The sequence below is a fragment of the Lissotriton vulgaris genome, chromosome 7 (genome assembly GCF_964263255.1).
Source record: "Lissotriton vulgaris chromosome 7, aLisVul1.2, whole genome shotgun sequence".
Taxonomy (NCBI): domain Eukaryota; kingdom Metazoa; phylum Chordata; class Amphibia; order Caudata; family Salamandridae; genus Lissotriton; species Lissotriton vulgaris.
The window spans coordinates 1535026497-1535050098 of NC_141695.1; positions in this window are offsets into that span (position 1 = coordinate 1535026497).

Sequence of the window (23602 nt, forward strand, 5' to 3'; positions counted from 1 at the left end):
TAAATGCCTCCAAATGGTATTTAATTAACTTCCCGGGTTGAAGAAACCCTTTTTGAGAACTCAGAGTGAGTAAATTGGCCATTTTCATGCACTTTTAACCATTTCATAAATCTTGTGTTTAGGGCCCCTGGAAGCATGAAAATCACTTTAAACATGCTAATTTTAGCTCTAACACTGATGATCCACCTACAAATGTGAACTGACTTTCAAAAATAAAACATTTGATAACGGACCATTTTCCACATTTCTGAAGCATGACGTAATGGGGGGGGTGTTATCTCTTTTGTCAAAAATCAGCTGTTTTTGATTGAACATTAAATGCCTCCAAATAGTATTTAATTCACTTCCCGAGCCCCTGGAAGCATGAAAATCACTTTAAACATGCTAATTTTAGCTCTAACACTGATGATCCACCTACAAATGTGAACTGACGTTCAAAAATAAAACATTTGAAAACGGACCATTTTCCACATTCCTGAAGCATGACGTAATGGGGGGGTGTTATCTCTTTTGTCGAAAATCAGCCGTTTTTGCTCGAACATTAAATGCCTCCAAATGGTATTTAATTAACTTCCCGGGGTGAAGAAACCCTTTTTGAGAACTCAGAGTGAGTAAATTGGCCATTTTCATGCACTTTTAACCATTCCATAAATCTTGTGTTTAGGGCCCCTGGAAGCATGAAAATCACTTTAAACATGCTAATTTTAGCTCTAACACTGATGATCCACCTACAAATGTGAACTGACGTTCAAAAATAAAACATTTGAAAACGGACCATTTTCCACATTTCTGAAGCATGACGTAATGGGGGGGTGTTATCTCTTTTGTCAAAAATCAGCTGTTTTTGATTGAACATTAAATGCCTCCAAATAGTATTTAATTCACTTCCCGAGCCCCTGGAAGCATGAAAATCACTTTAAACATGCTAATTTTAGCTCTAACACTGATGATCCACCTACAAATGTGAACTGACGTTCAGAAATAAAACATTTGAAAACGGACCATTTTCCACATTTCTGAAGCATGACGTAATGGGGGGGTGTTATCTCTTTTGTCGAAAATCAGCCGTTTTTGCTAGAACATTAAATGCCTCCAAATGGTATTTAATTAACTTCCCGGGGTGAAGAAACCCTTTTTGAGAACTCAGAGTGAGTAAATTGGCCATTTTCACGCACTTTTAACGATTCCATAAATCTTGTGTTTAGGGCCCCTGGAAGCATGAAAATCACTTTAAACATGCTAATTTTAGCTCTAACACTGATGATTCACCTACAAATGTGAACTGACGTTCAAAAATAAAACATTTGAAAACGGACCATTTTCCACATTTCTGAAGCATGACGTAATGGGGGGGTGTTATCTCTTTTGTCAAAAATCAGCTGTTTTTGATTGAACATTAAATGCCTCCAAATAGTATTTAATTCACTTCCCGAGCCCCTGGAAGCATGAAAATCACTTTAAACATGCTAATTTTAGCTCTAACACTGATGATCGACCTACAAATGTGAACTGACGTTCAAAAATAAAACATTTGAAAACGGACCATTTTCCACATTCCTGAAGCATGACGTAATGGGGGGTGTTATCTCTTTTGTCGAAAATCAGCCGTTTTTGCTCGAACATTAAATGCCTCCAAATGGTATTTAATTAACTTCCCGGGGTGAAGAAACCCTTTTTGAGAACTCAGAGTGAGTAAATTGGCCATTTTCAGGCACTTTTAACCATTCCATAAATCTTGTGTTTAGGGCCCCTGGAAGCATGAAAATCACTTTAAACATGCTAATTTTAGCTCTAACACTGATGATCCACCTACAAATGTGAACTGACGTTCAAAAATAAAACATTTGAAAACGGACCATTTTCCACATTTCTGAAGCATGACGTAATGGGGGGGTGTTATCTCTTTTGTCAAAAATCTGCTGTTTTTGATTGAACATTAAATGCCTCCAAATAGTATTTAATTCACTTCCCGAGCCCCTGGAAGCATGAAAATCACTTTAAACATGCTAATTTTAGCTCTAACACTGATGATCCACCTACAAATGTGAACTGACATTCAAAAATAAAACATTTGAAAACGGACCATTTTCCACATTTTGGAAGCATGACGTAATGGGGGGGTGTTATCTCTTTTGTCGAAAATCAGCCGTTTTTGCTCGAACATTAAATGCCTCCAAATGGTATTTAATTAACTTCCCGAGGTGAAGAAACCCTTTTTGAGAACTCAGAGTGAGTAAATTGGCCATTTTCATGCACTTTTAACCATTTCATAAATCTTGTGTTTAGGGCCCCTGGAAGCATGAAAATCACTTTAAACATGCTAATTTTAGCTCTAACACTGATGATCCACCTACAAATGTGAACTGACTTTCAAAAATAAAACATTTGATAACGGACCATTTTCCACATTTCTGAAGCATGACGTAATGGGGGGGGTGTTATCTCTTTTGTCAAAAATCAGCTGTTTTTGATTGAACATTAAATGCCTCCAAATAGTATTTAATTCACTTCCCGAGCCCCTGGAAGCATGAAAATCACTTTAAACATGCTAATTTTAGCTCTAACACTGATGATCCACCTACAAATGTGAACTGACGTTCAAAAATAAAACATTTGAAAACGGACCATTTTCCACATTCCTGAAGCATGACGTAATGGGGGGGTGTTATCTCTTTTGTCGAAAATCAGCCGTTTTTGCTCGAACATTAAATGCCTCCAAATGGTATTTAATTAACTTCCCGGGGTGAAGAAACCCTTTTTGAGAACTCAGAGTGAGTAAATTGGCCATTTTCGCGCACTTTTAACGATTCCATAAATCTTGTGTTTAGGGCCCCTGGAAGCATGAAAATCACTTTAAACATGCTAATTTTAGCTCTAACACTGATGATCCACCTACAAATGTGAACTGACGTTCAAAAATAAAACATTTGAAAACGGACCATTTTCCACATTTCTGAAGCATGACGTAATGGGGGGGTGTTATCTCTTTTGTCAAAAATCAGCTGTTTTTGATTGAACATTAAATGCCTCCAAATAGTATTTAATTCACTTCCCGAGCCCCTGGAAGCATGAAAATCACTTTAAACATGCTAATTTTAGCTCTAACACTGATGATCCACCTACAAATGTGAACTGACATTCAAAAATAAAACATTTGAAAACGGACCATTTTCCACATTTCGGAAGCATGACGTAATGGGGGGGTGTTATCTCTTTTGTCGAAAATCAGCCGTTTTTGCTCGAACATTAAATGCCTCCAAATGGTATTTAATTAACTTCCCGGGTTGAAGAAACCCTTTTTGAGAACTCAGAGTGAGTAAATTGGCCATTTTCATGCACTTTTAACCATTTCATAAATCTTGTGTTTAGGGCCCCTGGAAGCATGAAAATCACTTTAAACATGCTAATTTTAGCTCTAACACTGATGATCCACCTACAAATGTGAACTGACTTTCAAAAATAAAACATTTGATAACGGACCATTTTCCACATTTCTGAAGCATGACGTAATGGGGGGGGGTGTTATCTCTTTTGTCAAAAATCAGCTGTTTTTGATTGAACATTAAATGCCTCCAAATAGTATTTAATTCACTTCCCGAGCCCCTGGAAGCATGAAAATCACTTTAAACATGCTAATTTTAGCTCTAACACTGATGATCCACCTACAAATGTGAACTGACGTTCAAAAATAAAACATTTGAAAACGGACCATTTTCCACATTTCTGAAGCATGACGTAATGGGGGGGTGTTATCTCTTTTGTCGAAAATCAGCCGTTTTTGCTCGAACATTAAATGCCTCCAAATGGTATTTAATTAACTTCCCGGGGTGAAGAAACCCTTTTTGATAACTCAGAGTGAGTAAATTGGCCATTTTCATGCACTTTTAACCATTCCATAAATCTTGTGTTTAGGGACCCTGGAAGCATGAAAATCACTTTAAACATGCTAATTTTAGCTCTAACACTGATGATCCACCTACAAATGTGAACTGACGTTCAAAAATAAAACATTTGAAAACGGACCATTTTCCACATTTCTGAAGCATGACGGAATGGGGGGGTGTTATCTCTTTTGTCGAAAATCAGCCGTTTTTGCTCGAACATTAAATGCCTCCAAATGGTATTTAATTAACTTCCCGGGTTGAAGAAACCCTTTTTGAGAACTCAGAGTGAGTAAATTGGCCATTTTCATGCACTTTTAACCATTTCATAAATCTTGTGTTTAGGGCCCCTGGAAGCATGAAAATCACTTTAAACATGCTAATTTTAGCTCTAACACTGATGATCCACCTACAAATGTGAACTGACTTTCAAAAATAAAACATTTGATAACGGACCATTTTCCACATTTCTGAAGCATGACGTAATGGGGGGTGTGTTATCTCTTTTGTCAAAAATCAGCTGTTTTTGATTGAACATTAAATGCCTCCAAATAGTATTTAATTCACTTCCCGAGCCCCTGGAAGCATGAAAATCACTTTAAACATGCTAATTTTAGCTCTAACACTGATGATCCACCTACAAATGTGAACTGACGTTCAAAAATAAAACATTTGAAAACGGACCATTTTCCACATTTCTGAAGCATGACGTAATGGGGGGGTGTTATCTCTTTTGTCGAAAATCAGCCGTTTTTGCTCGAACATTAAATGCCTCCAAATGGTATTTAATTAACTTCCCGGGGTGAAGAAACCCTTTTTGATAACTCAGAGTGAGTAAATTGGCCATTTTCATGCACTTTTAACCATTCCATAAATCTTGTGTTTAGGGACCCTGGAAGCATGAAAATCACTTTAAACATGCTAATTTTAGCTCTAACACTGATGATCCACCTACAAATGTGAACTGACGTTCAAAAATAAAACATTTGAAAACGGACCATTTTCCACATTTCTGAAGCATGACGTAATGGGGGGGTGTTATCTCTTTTGTCAAAAATCAGCTGTTTTTGATTGAACATTAAATGCCTCCAAATAGTATTTAATTCACTTCCCGAGCCCCTGGAAGCATGAAAATCACTTTAAACATGCTAATTTTAGCTCTAACATTGATGATCCACCTACAAATGTGAACTGACGTTCAAAAATACAACATTTGAAAACGGACCATTTTCCACATTTCTGAAGCATGACGTAATGGGGGGGTGTTATCTCTTTTGTCGTAAATCAGCCGTTTTTGCTCGAACATTAAATGCCTCCAAATGGTATTTAATTAACTTCCCGGGGTGAAGAAACCCTTTTTGAGAACTCAGAGTGAGTAAATTGGCCATTTTCATGGACTTTTAACCATTCCATAAATCTTGTGTTTAGGGCCCCTGGAAGCATGAAAATCACTTTAAACATGCTAATTTTAGCTCTAACACTGATGATCCACCTACAAATGTGAACTGACGTTCAAAAATAAAACATTTGAAAATGGACCATTTTCCACATTTCTGAAGCATGACGTAATGGGGGGGTGTTATCTTTTTTGTCAAAAATCAGCTGTTTTTGATTGAGCATTAAATGCCTCCAAATAGTATTTAATTCACTTCCCGAGCCCCTGGAAGCATGAAAATCACATTAAACATGCTAATTTTAGCTCTAACACTGATGATCCACCTACAAATGTGAACTGACGTTCAGAAATAAAACATTTGAAAACGGACCATTTTCCACATTTCTGAAGCATGACGTAATGGGGGGGTGTTATCTCTTTTGTCAAAAATCAGCCGTTTTTGCTCGAACATTAAATGCCTCCAAATGGTATTTAATTAACTTCCCGGGGTGAAGAAACCCTTTTTGAGAACTCAGAGTGAGTAAATTGGCCATTTTCGCGCACTTTTAACCATTCCATAAATCTTGTGTTTAGGGCCCCTGGAAGCATGAAAATCACTTTAAACATGCAAATTTTAGCTCTAACACTGATGATCCACCTACAAATGTGAACTGACGTTCAAAAATAAAACATTTGAAAACGGACCATTTTCCACATTTCTGAAGCATGACGTAATGGGGGGGGGGTGTTATCTCTTTTGTCAAAAATCAGCTGTTTTTGCTTGAACATTAAATGCCTCCAAATAGTATTTAATTCACTTCCCGAGCCCCTGGAAGCATGAAAATCACTTTAAACATGCTAATTTTAGCTCTAACACTGATGATCCACCTACAAATGTGAACTGACGTTCAAAAATAAAACATTTGAAAATGGACCATTTTCCACATTTCTGAAGCATGACGTAATGGGGGGGTGTTATCTCTTTTGTCGAAAATCAGCCGTTTTTGCTCGAACATTAAATGCCTCCAAATGGTATTTAATTAACTTCCCGGGGTGAAGAAACCCTTTTTGAGAACTCAGAGTGAGTAAATTGGCCATTTTCGCGCACTTTTAACGATTCCATAAATCTTGTGTTTAGGGCCCCTGGAAGCATGAAAATCACTTTAAACATGCTAATTTTAGCTCTAACACTGATGATTCACCTACAAATGTGAACTGACGTTCAAAAATAAAACATTTGAAAACGGACCATTTTCCACATTTCTGAAGCATGACGTAATGGGGGGGTGTTATCTCTTTTGTCAAAAATCAGCTGTTTTTGATTGAACATTAAATGCCTCCAAATAGTATTTAATTCACTTCCCGAGCCCCTGGAAGCATGAAAATCACTTTAAACATGCTAATTTTAGCTCTAACACTGATGATCCACCTACAAATGTGAACTGACGTTCAAAAATAAAACATTTGAAAACGGACCATTTTCCACATTTCTGAAGCATGACGTAATGGGGGGGTGTTATCTCTTTTGTCGAAAATCAGCCGTTTTTGCTCGAACATTAAATGCCTCCAAATGGTATTTAATTAACTTCCCGGGTTGAAGAAACCCTTTTTGAGAACTCAGAGTGAGTAAATTGGCCATTTTCATGCACTTTTAACCATTTCATAAATCTTGTGTTTAGGGCCCCTGGAAGCATGAAAATCACTTTAAACATGCTAATTTTAGCTCTAACACTGATGATCCACCTACAAATGTGAACTGACTTTCAAAAATAAAACATTTGATAACGGACCATTTTCCACATTTCTGAAGCATGACGTAATGGGGGGGGTGTTATCTCTTTTGTCAAAAATCAGCTGTTTTTGATTGAACATTAAATGCCTCCAAATAGTATTTAATTCACTTCCCGAGCCCCTGGAAGCATGAAAATCACTTTAAACATGCTAATTTTAGCTCTAACACTGATGATCCACCTACAAATGTGAACTGACGTTCAAAAATAAAACATTTGAAAACGGACCATTTTCCACATTTCTGAAGCATGACGTAATGGGGGGGTGTTATCTCTTTTGTCGAAAATCAGCCGTTTTTGCTCGAACATTAAATGCCTCCAAATGGTATTTAATTAACTTCCCGGGGTGAAGAAACCCTTTTTGAGAACTCAGAGTGAGTAAATTGGCCATTTTCATGCACTTTTAACCATTCTATAAATCTTGTGTTTAGGGACCCTGGAAGCATGAAAATCACTTTAAACATGCTAATTTTAGCTCTAACACTGATGATCCACCTACAAATGTGAACTGACGTTCAAAAATAAAACATTTGAAAACGGACCATTTTCCACATTTCTGAAGCATGACGTAATGGGGGGGTGTTATCTCTTTTGTCAAAAATCAGCTGTTTTTGATTGAACATTAAATGCCTCCAAATAGTATTTAATTCACTTCCCGAGCCCCTGGAAGCATGAAAATCACTTTAAACATGCTAATTTTAGCTCTAACACTGATGATCCACCTACAAATGTGAACTGACGTTCAACAATAAAACATTTGAAAACGGACCATTTTCCACATTTTTGAAGCATGACGTAATGGGGGGGTGTTATCTCTTTTGTCGAAAATCAGCCGTTTTTGCTCGAATTTTAAATGCCTCCAAATGGTATTTAATTAACTTCCCGGGGTGAAGAAAACCTTTTTTAGAACTCAGAATGGGGAAAATGGCAATTTTCATGCACTTTTAACCATTCCATAAATCTTGTGTTTAGGGCCCCTGGAAGCATGAAAATCACTTTAAACATGCTAATTTTAGCTCTAACACTGATGATCCACCTACAAATGTGAACTGACGTTCAAAAATAAAACATTTGAAAACGGACCATTTTCCACATTTCTGAAGCATGACGTAATGGGGGGGTGTTATCTCTTTTGTCAAAAATCTGCTGTTTTTGCTTGAACATTAAATGCCTCCAAATAGTATTTAATTCACTTCACGAGCACCTGGAAGCATGAAAATCACTTTAAACATGCTAATTTTAGCTCTAACATTGATGATCCACCTACAAATGTGAACTGACGTTCAAAAATAAAACATTTGAAAACGGGCCATTTTCCACATTTCTGAAGCATGACGTAATGGGGGGGTGTTATCTCTTTTGTCGAAAATCAGCCGTTTTTGCTCGAACATTAAATGCCTCCAAATGGTATTTAATTAACTTCCCGGGGTGAAGAAACCCTTTTTGAGAACTCAGAGTGAGTAAATTGGCCATTTTTATGCACTTTTAACCATTCCATAAATCTTTTGTTTAGGGCCCCTGGAAGCATGAAAATCACTTTAAACATGCTAATTTTAGCTCTAACACTGATGATCCACCTACAAATGTGAACTGACGTTTCCACATTTCTGAAGCATGACGTAATGAGGGGGTGTTATCTCTTTTGTCAAAAATCAGCTGTTTTTGATTGAACATTAAATGCCTCCAAATAGTATTTAATTCACTTCCCGAGCCCCTGGAAGCATGAAAATCACTTTAAACATGCTAATTTTAGCTCTAACACTGATGATCCACCTACAAATGTGAACTGACGTTCAAAAATAAAACATTTGAAAACGGACCATTTTCCACATTCCTGAAGCATGACGCAATGGGGGGGTGTTATCTCTTTTGTCGAAAATCAGCCGTTTTTGCTCGAACATTAAATGCCTCCAAATGGTATTTAATTAACTTCCCGGGGTGAAGAAACCCTTTTTGAGAACTCAGAGTGAGTAAATTGGCCATTTTCATGCACTTTTAACTATTCCATAAATCTTGTGTTTAGGGCCCCTGGAAGCATGAAAATCACTTTAAACATGCTAATTTTAGCTCTAACACTGATGATCCACCTACAAATGTGAACTGACGTTCAAAAATAAAACATTTGAAAACGGACCATTTTCCACATTTCTGAAGCATGACGTAATGGGGGGGTGTTATCTCTTTTGTCAAAAATCAGCTGTTTTTGATTGAACATTAAATGCCTCCAAATAGTATTTAATTCACTTCCCGAGCCCCTGGAAGCATGAAAATCACTTTAAACATGCTAATTTTAGCTCTAACATTGATGATCCACCTACAAATGTGAACTGACGTTCAAAAATACAACATTTGAAAACGGACCATTTTCCACATTTCTGAAGCATGACGTAATGGGGGGGTGTTATCTCTTTTGTCGAAAATCAGCCGTTTTTGCTCGAACATTAAATGCCTCCAAATGGTATTTAATTAACTTCCCGGGGTGAAAAAACCCTTTTTGAGAACTCAGAGTGAGTAAATTGGCCATTTTCATGCACTTTTAACCATTCCATAAATCTTGTGTTTAGGGCCCCTGGAAGCATGAAAATCACTTTAAACATGCTAATTTTAGCTCTAACATTGATGATCCACCTACAAATGTGAACTGACGTTCAAAAATACAACATTTGAAAACGGACCATTTTCCACATTTCTGAAGCATGACGTAATGGGGGGGTGTTATCTCTTTTGTCGAAAATCAGCCGTTTTTGCTCGAACATTAAATGCCTCCAAATGGTATTTAATTAACTTCCCGGGGTGAAGAAACCCTTTTTGAGAACTCAGAGTGAGTAAATTGGCCATTTTTATGCACTTTTAACCATTCCATAAATCTTGTGTTTAGGGCCCCTGGAAGCATGAAAATCACTTTAAACATGCTAATTTTAGCTCTAACATTGATGATCCACCTACAAATGTGAACTGACGTTCAAAAATACAACATTTGAAAACGGACCATTTTCCACATTTCTGAAGCATGACGTAATGGGGGGGTGTTATCTCTTTTGTCGAAAATCAGCCGTTTTTGCTCGAACATTAAATGCCTCCAAATGGTATTTAATTAACTTCCCGGGGTGAAGAAACCCTTTTTGAGAACTCAGAGTGAGTAAATTGGCCATTTTCATGCACTTTTAACCATTCCATAAATCTTGTGTTTAGGGCCCCTGGAAGCATGAAAATCACTTTAAACATGCTAATTTTAGCTCTAACATTGATGATCCACCTACAAATGTGAACTGACGTTCAAAAATACAACATTTGAAAACGGACCATTTTCCACATTTCTGAAGCATGACGTAATGGGGGGGTGTTATCTCTTTTGTCGAAAATCAGCCGTTTTTGCTCGAACATTAAATGCCTCCAAATGGTATTTAATTAACTTCATGGGGTGAAGAAACCCTTTTTGAGAACTCAGAGTGAGTAAATTGGCCATTTTCATGGACTTTTAACCATTCCATAAATCTTGTGTTTAGGGCCCCTGGAAGCATGAAAATCACTTTAAACATGCTAATTTTAGCTCTAACACTGATGATCCACCTACAAATGTGAACTGACGTTCAAAAATAAAACATTTGAAAATGGACCATTTTCCACATTTCTGAAGCATGACGTAATGGGGGGGTGTTATCTTTTTTGTCAAAAATCAGCTGTTTTTGATTGAGCATTAAATGCCTCCAAATAGTATTTAATTCACTTCCCGAGCCCCTGGAAGCATGAAAATGACATTAAACATGCTAATTTTAGCTCTAACACTGATGATCCACCTACAAATGTGAACTGACGTTCAGAAATAAAACATTTGAAAACGGACCATTTTCCACATTTCTGAAGCATGACGTAATGGGGGGGTGTTATCTCTTTTGTCGAAAATCAGCCGTTTTTGCTCGAACATTAAATGCCTCCAAATGGTATTTAATTAACTTCCCGGGGTGAAGAAACCCTTTTTAAGAACTCAGAGTGAGTAAATTGGCCATTTTCGCGCACTTTTAACGATTCCATAAATCTTGTGTTTAGGGCCCCTGGAAGCATGAAAATCACTTTAAACATGCTAATTTTAGCTCTAACACTGATGATTCACCTACAAATGTGAACTGACGTTCAAAAATAAAACATTTGAAAACGGACCATTTTCCACATTTCTGAAGCATGACGTAATGGGGGGGTGTTATCTCTTTTGTCAAAAATCAGCTGTTTTTGATTGAACATTAAATGCCTCCAAATAGTATTTAATTCACTTCCCGAGCCCCTGGAAGCATGAAAATCACTTTAAACATGCTAATTTTAGCTCTAACACTGATGATCCACCTACAAATGTGAACTGACGTTCAAAAATAAAACATTTGAAAACGGACCATTTTCCACATTCCTGAAGCATGACGTAATGGGGGGGTGTTATCTCTTTTGTCGAAAATCAGCCGTTTTTGCTCGAACATTAAATGCCTCCAAATGGTATTTAATTAACTTCCCGGGGTGAAGAAACCCTTTTTGAGAACTCAGAGTGAGTAAATTGGCCATTTTCGTGCACTTTTAACCATTCCATAAATCTTGTGTTTAGGGCCCCTGGAAGCATGAAAATCACTTTAAACATGCTAATTTTAGCTCTAACACTGATGATCCACCTACAAATGTGAACTGACGTTCAAAAATAAAACATTTGAAAACGGACCATTTTCCACATTTCTGAAGCATGACGTAATGGGGGGGTGTTATCTCTTTTGTCAAAAATCAGCGGTTTTTGATTGAACATTAAATGCCTCCAAATAGTATTTAATTCACTTCCCGAGCCCCTGGAAGCATGAAAATCACTTTAAACATGCTAATTTTAGCTCTAACACTGATGATCCACCTACAAATGTGAACTGACGTTCAAAAATAAAACATTTGAAAACGGACCATTTTCCACATTTCTGAAGCATGACGTAATGGGGGGGTGTTATCTCTTTTGTCGAAAATCAGCCGTTTTTGCTCGAACATTAAATGCCTCCAAATGGTATTTAATTAACTTCCCGGGTTGAAGAAACCCTTTTTGAGAACTCAGAGTGAGTAAATTGGCCATTTTCATGCACTTTTAACCATTTCATAAATCTTGTGTTTAGGGCCCCTGGAAGCATGAAAATCACTTTAAACATGCTAATTTTAGCTCTAACACTGATGATCCACCTACAAATGTGAACTGACTTTCAAAAATAAAACATTTGATAACGGACCATTTTCCACATTTCTGAAGCATGACGTAATGGGGGGGGGGTGTTATCTCTTTTGTCAAAAATCAGCTGTTTTTGATTGAACATTAAATGCCTCCAAATAGTATTTAATTCACTTCCCGAGCCCCTGGAAGCATGAAAATCACTTTAAACATGCTAATTTTAGCTCTAACACTGATGATCCACCTACAAATGTGAACTGACGTTCAAAAATAAAACATTTGAAAACGGACATTTTTCCACATTTCTGAAGCATGACGTAATGGGGGGGTGTTATCTCTTTTGTCGAAAATCAGCAGTTTTTGCTCGAACATTAAATGCCTCCAAATGGTATTTAATTAACTTCCCGGGGTGAAGAAACCCTTTTTGAGAACTCAGAGTGAGTAAATTGGCCATTTTCATGCACTTTTAACCATTCCATAAATCTTGTGTTTAGGGACCCTGGAAGCATGAAAATCACTTTAAACATGCTAATTTTAGCTCTAACACTGATGATCCACCTACAAATGTGAACTGACGTTCAAAAATAAAACATTTGAAAACGGACCATTTTCCACATTTCTGAAGCATGACGTAATGGGGGGGTGTTATCTCTTTTGTCAAAAATCAGCTGTTTTTGATTCAACATTAAATGCCTCCAAATAGTATTTAATTCACTTCCCGAGCCCCTGGAAGCATGAAAATCACTTTAAACATGCTAATTTTAGCTCTAACATTGATGATCCACCTACAAATGTGAACTGACGTTCAAAAATAAAACATTTGAAAACGGACCATTTTCCACATTTCTGAAGCATGACGTAATGGGGGGGTGTTATCTCTTTTGTCGAAAATCAGCCGTTTTTGCTCGAACATTAAATGCCTCCAAATGGTATTTAATTAACTTCCCGGGGTGAAGAAACCCTTTTTGAGAACTCAGAGTGAGTAAATTGGCCATTTTCATGCACTTTTAACCATTCTATAAATCTTGTGTTTAGGGCCCCTGGAAGCATGAAAATCACTTTAAACATGCTAATTTTAGCTCTAACATTGATGATCCACCTACAAATGTGAACTGACGTTCAAAAATACAACATTTGAAAACTGACCATTTTCCACATTTCTGAAGCATGACGTAATGGGGGGGTGTTATCTCTTTTGTCGAAAATCAGCCGTTTTTGCTCGAACATTAAATGCCTCCAAATGGTATTTAATTAACTTCCCGGGGTGAAGAAACCCTTTTTGAGAACTCAGAGTGAGTAAATTGGCCATTTTCATGGACTTTTAACCATTCCATAAATCTTGTGTTTAGGGCCCCTGGAAGCATGAAAATCACTTTAAACATGCTAATTTTAGCTCTAACACTGATGATCCACCTACAAATGTGAACTGACGTTCAAAAATAAAACATTTGAAAATGGACCATTTTCCACATTTCTGAAGCATGACGTAATGGGGGGTGTTATCTTCTTTGTCAAAAATCAGCTGTTTTTGATTGAGCATTAAATGCCTCCAAATAGTATTTAATTCACTTCCCGAGCCCCTGGAAGCATGAAAATCACATTAAACATGCTAATTTTAGCTCTAACACTGATGATCCACCTACAAATGTGAACTGACGTTCAGAAATAAAACATTTGAAAACGGACCATTTTCCACATTTCTGAAGCATGACGTAATGGGGGGGTGTTATCTCTTTTGTCAAAAATCAGCCGTTTTTGCTCGAACATTAAATGCCTCCAAATGGTATTTAATTAACTTCCCGGGGTGAAGAAACCCTTTTTGAGAACTCAGAGTGAGTAAATTGGCCATTTTCATGCACTTTTAACTATTCCATAAATCTTGTGTTTAGGGCCCCTGGAAGCATGAAAATCACTTTAAACATGCTAATTTTAGCTCTAACACTGATGATCCACCTACAAATGTGAACTGACGTTCAAAAATAAAACATTTGAAAACGGACCATTTTCCACATTTCTGAAGCATGATGTAATGGGGGGGTGTTATCTCTTTTGTCAAAAATCAGCTGTTTTTGATTGAACATTAAATGCCTCCAAATAGTATTTAATTCACTTCCCGAGCCCCTGGAAGCATGAAAATCACTTTAAACATGCTAATTTTAGCTCTAACATTGATGATCCACCTACAAATGTGAACTGACGTTCAAAAATACAACATTTGAAAACGGACCATTTTCCACATTTCTGAAGCATGACGTAATGGGGGGGTGTTATCTCTTTTGTCGAAAATCAGCCGTTTTTGCTCGAACATGAAATGCCTCCAAATGGTATTTAATTAACTTCCCGGGGTGAAAAAACCCTTTTTGAGAACTCAGAGTGAGTAAATTGGCCATTTTCATGCACTTTTAACCATTCCATAAATCTTGTGTTTAGGGCCCCTGGAAGCATGAAAATCACTTTAAACATGCTAATTTTAGCTCTAACATTGATGATCCACCTACAAATGTGAACTGACGTTCAAAAATACAACATTTGAAAACGGACCATTTTCCACATTTCTGAAGCATGACGTAATGGGGGGGTGTTATCTCTTTTGTCGAAAATCAGCCGTTTTTGCTCGAACATTAAATGCCTCCAAATGGTATTTAATTAACTTCCCGGGGTGAAGAAACCCTTTTTGAGAACTCAGAGTGAGTAAATTGGCCATTTTCATGCACTTTTAACCATTCCATAAATCTTGTGTTTAGGGCCCCTGGAAGCATGAAAATCACTTTAAACATGCTAATTTTAGCTCTAACATTGATGATCCACCTACAAATGTGAACTGACGTTCAAAAATACAACATTTGAAAACGGACCATTTTCCACATTTCTGAAGCATGACGTAATGGGGGGGTGTTATCTCTTTTGTCGAAAATCAGCCGTTTTTGCTCGAACATTAAATGCCTCCAAATGGTATTTAATTAACTTCATGGGGTGAAGAAACCCTTTTTGAGAACTCAGAGTGAGTAAATTGGCCATTTTCATGGACTTTTAACCATTCCATAAATCTTGTGTTTAGGGCCCCTGGAAGCATGAAAATCACTTTAAACATGCTAATTTTAGCTCTAACACTGATGATCCACCTACAAATGTGAACTGACGTTCAAAAATAAAACATTTGAAAATGGACCATTTTCCACATTTCTGAAGCATGACGTAATGGGGGGGTGTTATCTTTTTTGTCAAAAATCAGCTGTTTTTGATTGAGCATTAAATGCCTCCAAATAGTATTTAATTCACTTCCCGAGCCCCTGGAAGCATGAAAATCACATTAAACATGCTAATTTTAGCTCTAACACTGATGATCCACCTACAAATGTGAACTGACGTTCAGAAATAAAACATTTGAAAACGGACCATTTTCCACATTTCTGAAGCATGACGTAATGGGGGGGTGTTATCTCTTTTGTCGAAAATCAGCCGTTTTTGCTCGAACATTAAATGCCTCCAAATGGTATTTAATTAACTTCCCGGGGTGAAGAAACCCTTTTTGAGAACTCAGAGTGAGTAAATTGGCCATTTTCGCGCACTTTTAACGATTCCATAAATCTTGTGTTTAGGGCCCCTGGAAGCATGAAAATCACTTTAAACATGCTAATTTTAGCTCTAACACTGATGATTCACCTACAAATGTGAACTGACGTTCAAAAATAAAACATTTGAAAACTGACCATTTTCCTCATTTCTGAAGCATGACGTAATGGGGGGGTGTTATCTCTTTTGTCAAAAATCAGCTGTTTTTGATTGAACATTAAATGCCTCCAAATAGTATTTAATTCACTTCCCGAGCCCCTGGAAGCATGAAAATCACTTCAAACATGCTAATTTTAGCTCTAACACTGATGATCCACCTACAAATGTGAACTGACGTTCAAAAATAAAACATTTGAAAACGGACCATTTTCCACATTCCTGAAGCATGACGCAATGGGGGGGTGTTATCTCTTTTGTCGAAAATCAGCCGTTTTTGCTCGAACATTAAATGCCTCCAAATGGTATTTAATTAACTTCCCGGGGTGAAGAAACCCTTTTTGAGAACTCAGAGTGAGTAAATTGGCCATTTTCATGCACTTTTAACTATTCCATAAATCTTGTGTTTAGGGCCCCTGGAAGCATGAAAATCACTTTAAACATGCTAATTTTAGCTCTAACACTGATGATCCACCTACAAATGTGAACTGACGTTCAAAAATAAAACATTTGAAAACGGACCATTTTCCACATTTCTGAAGCATGACGTAATGGGGGGGTGTTATCTCTTTTGTCAAAAATCAGCTGTTTTTGATTGAACATTAAATGCCTCCAAATAGTATTTAATTCACTTCCCGAGCCCCTGGAAGCATGAAAATCACTTTAAACATGCTAATTTTAGCTCTAACATTGATGATCCACCTACAAATGTGAACTGACGTTCAAAAATACAACATTTGAAAACGGACCATTTTCCACATTTCTGAAGCATGACGTAATGGGGGGGTGTTATCTCTTTTGTCGAAAATCAGCCGTTTTTGCTCGAACATTAAATGCCTCCAAATGGTATTTAATTAACTTCCCGGGGTGAAGAAACCCTTTTTGAGAACTCAGAGTGAGTAAATTGGCCATTTTCATGCACTTTTAACCATTCCATATATCTTGTGTTTAGGGCCCCTGGAAGCATGAAAATCACTTTAAACATGCTAATTTTAGCTCTAAAATTGATGATCCACCTACAAATGTGAACTGACGTTCAAAAATACAACATTTGAAAACGGACCATTTTCCACATTTCTGAAGCATGACGTAATGGGGGGGTGTTATCTCTTTTGTCGAAAATCAGCCGTTTTTGCTCGAACATTAAATGCCTCCAAATGGTATTTAATTAACTTCCCGGGGTGAAGAAACCCTTTTTGAGAACTCAGAGTGAGTAAATTGGCCATTTTCATGCACTTTTAACCATTCCATAAATCTTGTGTTTAGGGCCCCTGGAAGCATGAAAATCACTTTAAACATGCTAATTTTAGCTCTAACATTGATGATCCACCTACAAATGTGAACTGACGTTCAAAAATACAACATTTGAAAACGGACCATTTTCCACATTTCTGAAGCATGACGTAATGGGGGGGTGTTATCTCTTTTGTCGAAAATCAGCCGTTTTTGCTCGAACATTAAATGCCTCCAAATGGTATTTAATTAACTTCATGGGGTGAAGAAACCCTTTTTGAGAACTCAGAGTGAGTAAATTGGCCATTTTCATGGACTTTTAACCATTCCATAAATCTTGTGTTTAGGGCCCCTGGAAGCATGAAAATCACTTTAAACATGCTAATTTTAGCTCTAACACTGATGATCCACCTACAAATGTGAACTGACGTTCAAAAATAAAACATTTGAAAATGGACCATTTTCCACATTTCTGAAGCATGACGTAATGGGGGGGTGTTATCTTTTTTGTCAAAAATCAGCTGTTTTTGATTGAGCATTAAATGCCTCCAAATAGTATTTAATTCACTTCCCGAGCCCCTGGAAGCATGAAAATGACATTAAACATGCTAATTTTAGCTCTAACACTGATGATCCACCTACAAATGTGAACTGACGTTCAGAAATAAAACATTTGAAAACGGACCATTTTCCACATTTCTGAAGCATGACGTAATGGGGGGGTGTTATCTCTTTTGTCGAAAATCAGCCGTTTTTGCTCGAACATTAAATGCCTCCAAATGGTATTTAATTAACTTCCCGGGGTGAAGAAACCCTTTTTAAGAACTCAGAGTGAGTAAATTGGCCATTTTCGCGCACTTTTAACGATTCCATAAATCTTGTGTTTAGGGCCCCTGGAAGCATGAAAATCACTTTAAACATGCTAATTTTAGCTCTAACACTGATGATTCACCTACAAATGTGAACTGACGTTCAAAAATAAAACATTTGAAAACGGACCATTTTCCACATTTCTGAAGCATGACGTAATGGGGGGGTGTTATCTCTTTTGTCAAAAATCAGCTGTTTTTGATTGAACATTAAATGCCTCCAAATAGTATTTAATTCACTTCCCGAGCCCCTGGAAGCATGAAAATCACTTTAAACATGCTAATTTTAGCTCTAACACTGATGATCCACCTACAAATGTGAACTGACGTTCAAAAATAAAACATTTGAAAACGGACCATTTTCCACATTCCTGAAGCATGACGTAATGGGGGGGTGTTATCTCTTTTGTCGAAAATCAGCCGTTTTTGCTCGAACATTAAATGCCTCCAAATGGTATTTAATTAACTTCCCGGGGTGAAGAAACCCTTTTTGAGAACTCAGAGTGAGTAAATTGGCCATTTTCATGCACTTTTAACCATTCCATAAATCTTGTGTTTAGGGCCCCTGGAAGCATGAAAATCACTTTAAACATGCTAATTTTAGCTCTAACACTGATGATCCACCTACAAATGTGAACTGACGTTCAAAAATAAAACATTTGAAAACGGACCATTTTCCACATTTCTGAAGCATGACGTAATGGGGGGGGTGTTATCTCTTTTGTCAAAAATCAGCTGTTTTTGATTGAACATTAAATGCCTCCAAATAGTATTTAATTCACTTCCCGAGCCCCTGGAAGCATGAAAATCACTTTAAACATGCTAATTTTAGCTCTAACACTGATGATCCACCTACAAATGTGAACTGACGTTCAAAAATAAAACATTTGAAAACGGACCATTTTCCACATTTCTGAAGCATGACGTAATGGGGGGGTGTTATCTCTTTTGTCGAAAATCAGCCGTTTTTGCTCGAACATTAAATGCCTCCAAATGGTATTTAATTAACTTCCCGGGTTGAAGAAACCCTTTTTGAGAACTCAGAGTGAGTAAATTGGCCATTTTCATGCACTTTTAACCATTTCATAAATCTTGTGTTTAGGGCCCCTGGAAGCATGAAAATCACTTTAAACATGCTAATTTTAGCTCTAACACTGATGATCCACCTACAAATGTGAACTGACTTTCAAAAATAAAACATTTGATAACGGACCATTTTCCACATTTCTGAAGCATGACGTAATGGGGGGGGTGTTATCTCTTTTGTCAAAAATCAGCTGTTTTTGATTGAACATTAAATGCCTCCAAATAGTATTTAATTCACTTCCCGAGCCCCTGGAAGCATGAAAATCACTTTAAACATGCTAATTTTAGCTCTAACACTGATGATCCACCTACAAATGTGAACTGACGTTCAAAAATAAAACATTTGAAAACGGACCATTTTCCACATTTCTGAAGCATGACGTAATGGGGGGGTGTTATCTCTTTTGTCGAAAATCAGCCGTTTTTGCTCGAACATTAAATGCCTCCAAATGGTATTTAATTAACTTCCCGGGGTGAAGAAACCCTTTTTGAGAACTCAGAGTGAGTAAATTGGCCATTTTCATGCACTTTTAACCATTCCATAAATCTTGTGTTTAGGGACCCTGGAAGCATGAAAATCACTTTAAACATGCTAATTTTAGCTCTAACACTGATGATCCACCTACAAATGTGAACTGACGTTCAAAAATAAAACATTTGAAAACGGACCATTTTCCACATTTCTGAAGCATGACGTAATGGGGGGGTGTTATCTCTTTTGTCAAAAATCAGCTGTTTTTGATTCAACATTAAATGCCTCCAAATAGTATTTAATTCACTTCCCGAGCCCCTGGAAGCATGAAAATCACTTTAAACATGCTAATTTTAGCTCTAACATTGATGATCCACCTACAAATGTGAACTGACGTTCAAAAATACAACATTTGAAAACGGACCATTTTCCACATTTCTGAAGCATGACGTAATGGGGGGGTGTTATCTCTTTTGTCGAAAATCAGCCGTTTTTGCTCGAACATTAAATGCCTCCAAATGGTATTTAATTAACTTCCCGGGGTGAAGAAACCCTTTTTGAGAACTCAGAGTGAGTAAATTGGCCATTTTCATGCACTTTTAACCATTCTATAAATCTTGTGTTTAGGGCCCCTGGAAGCATGAAAATCACTTTAAACATGCTAATTTTAGCTCTAACATTGATGATCCACCTACAAATGTGAACTGACGTTCAAAAATACAACATTTGAAAACGGACCATTTTCCACATTTCTGAAGCATGACGTAATGGGGGGGTGTTATCTCTTTTGTCGAAAATCAGCCGTTTTTGCTCGAACATTAAATGCCTCCAAATGGTATTTAATTAACTTCCCGGGGTGAAGAAACCCTTTTTGAGAACTCAGAGTGAGTAAATTGGCCATTTTCATGGACTTTTAACCATTCCATAAATCTTGTGTTTAGGGCCCCTGGAAGCATGAAAATCACTTTAAACATGCTAATTTTAGCTCTAACACTGATGATCCACCTACAAATGTGAACTGACGTTCAAAAATAAAACATTTGAAAATGGACCATTTTCCACATTTCTGAAGCATGACGTAATGGGGGGTGTTATCTTCTTTGTCAAAAATCAGCTGTTTTTGATTGAGCATTAAATGCCTCCAAATAGTATTTAATTCACTTCCCGAGCCCCTGGAAGCATGAAAATCACATTAAACATGCTAATTTTAGCTCTAACACTGATGATCCACCTACAAATGTGAACTGACGTTCAGAAATAAAACATTTGAAAACGGACCATTTTCCACATTTCTGAAGCATGACGTAATGGGGGGGTGTTATCTCTTTTGTCAAAAATCAGCCGTTTTTGCTCGAACATTAAATGCCTCCAAATGGTATTTAATTAACTTCCCGGGGGGAAGAAACCCTTTTTGAGAACTCAGAGTGAGTAAATTGGCCATTTTCGCGCACTTTTAACCATTCCATAAATCTTGTGTTTAGGGCCCCTGGAAGCATGAAAATCACTTTAAACATGCTAATTTTAGCTCTAACACTGATGATCCACCTACAAATGTGAACTGACGTTCAAAAATAAAACATTTGAAAACGGACCATTTTCCACATTTCTGAAGCATGACGTAATGGGGGGGGGTGTTATCTCTTTTGTCAAAAATCAGCTGTTTTTGCTTGAACATTAAATGCCTCCAAATAGTATTTAATTCACTTCCCGAGCCCCTGGAAGCATGAAAATCACTTTAAACATGCTAATTTTAGCTCTAACACTGATGATCCACCTACAAATGTGAACTGACGTTCAAAAATAAAACATTTGAAAATGGACCATTTTCCACATTTCTGAAGCATGACGTAATGGGGGGGTGTTATCTCTTTTGTCGAAAATCAGCCGTTTTTGCTCGAACATTAAATGCCTCCAAATGGTATTTAATTAACTTCCCGGGGTGAAGAAACCCTTTTTGAGAACTCAGAGTGAGTAAATTGGCCATTTTCGCGCACTTTTAACGATTCCATAAATCTTGTGTTTAGGGCCCCTGGAAGCATGAAAATCACTTTAAACATGCTAATTTTAGCTCTAACACTGATGATTCACCTACAAATGTGAACTGACGTTCAAAAATAAAACATTTGAAAACGGACCATTTTCCACATTTCTGAAGCATGACGTAATGGGGGGGTGTTATCTCTTTTGTCAAAAATCAGCTGTTTTTGATTGAACATTAAATGCCTCCAAATAGTATTTAATTCACTTCCCGAGCCCCTGGAAGCATGAAAATCACTTTAAACATGCTAATTTTAGCTCTAACACTGATGATCCACCTACAAATGTGAACTGACGTTCAAAAATAAAACATTTGAAAACGGACCATTTTCCACTTTCCTGAAGCATGACGTAATGGGGGGGTGTTATCTCTTTTGTCGAAAATCAGCCGTTTTTGCTCGAACATTAAATGCCTCCAAATGGTATTTAATTAACTTCCCGGGGTGAAGAAACCCTTTTTGAGAACTCAGAGTGAGTAAATTGGCCATTTTCATGCACTTTTAACCATTCCATAAATCTTGTGTTTAGGGCCCCTGGAAGCATGAAAATCACTTTAAACATGCTAATTTTAGCTCTAACACTGATGATCCACCTACAAATGTGAACTGACGTTCAAAAATAAAACAATTGAAAACGGACCATTTTCCACATTTCTGAAGCATGACGTAATGGGGGGGTGTTATCTCTTTTGTCAAAAATCAGCTGTTTTTGATTGAACATTAAATGCCTCCAAATAGTATTTAATTCACTTCCCGAGCCCCTGGAAGCATGAAAATCACTTTAAACATGCTAATTTTAGCTCTAACACTGATGATCCACCTACAAATGTGAACTGACGTTCAAAAATAAAACATTTGAAAACGGACCATTTTCCACATTTCTGAAGCATGACGTAATGGGGGGGTGTTATCTCTTTTGTCGAAAATCAGCCGTTTTTGCTCGAACATTAAATGCCTCCAAATGGTATTTAATTAACTTCCCGGGTTGAAGAAACCCTTTTTGAGAACTCAGAGTGAGTAAATTGGCCATTTTCATGCACTTTTAACCATTTCATAAATCTTGTGTTTAGGGCCCCTGGAAGCATGAAAATCACTTTAAACATGCTAATTTTAGCTCTAACACTGATGATCCACCTACAAATGTGAACTGACTTTCAAAAATAAAACATTTGATAACGGACCATTTTCCACATTTCTGAAGCATGACGTAATGGGGGGGGGTGTTATCTCTTTTGTCAAAAATCAGCTGTTTTTGATTGAACATTAAATGCCTCCAAATAGTATTTAATTCACTTCCCGAGCCCCTGGAAGCATGAAAATCACTTTAAACATGCTAATTTTAGCTCTAACACTGATGATCCACCTACAAATGTGAACTGACGTTCAAAAATAAAACATTTGAAAACGGACCATTTTCCACATTTCTGAAGCATGACGTAATGGGGGGGTGTTATCTCTTTTGTCGAAAATCAGCCGTTTTTGCTCGAACATTAAATGCCTCCAAATGGTATTTAATTAACTTCCCGGGGTGAAGAAACCCTTTTTGAGAACTCAGAGTGAGTAAATTGGCCATTTTCATGCACTTTTAACCATTCCATAAATCTTGTGTTTAGGGACCCTGGAAGCATGAAAATCACTTTAAACATGCTAATTTTAGCTCTAACACTGATGATCCACCTACAAATGTGAACTGACGTTCAAAAATAAAACATTTGAAAACGGACCATTTTCCACATTTCTGAAGCATGACGTAATGGGGGGGTGTTATCTCTTTTGTCAAAAAGCTGATGTTTTTGCTTGAACATTAAATGCCTCCAAATAGTATTTAATTAACTTCACGAGCCCCTGGAAGCATGAAAATCACTTTAAACATGCTAATTTTAGCTCTAACATTGATGATCCACCTACAAATGTGAACTGACGTTCAAAAATAAAACATTTGAAAACGGGCC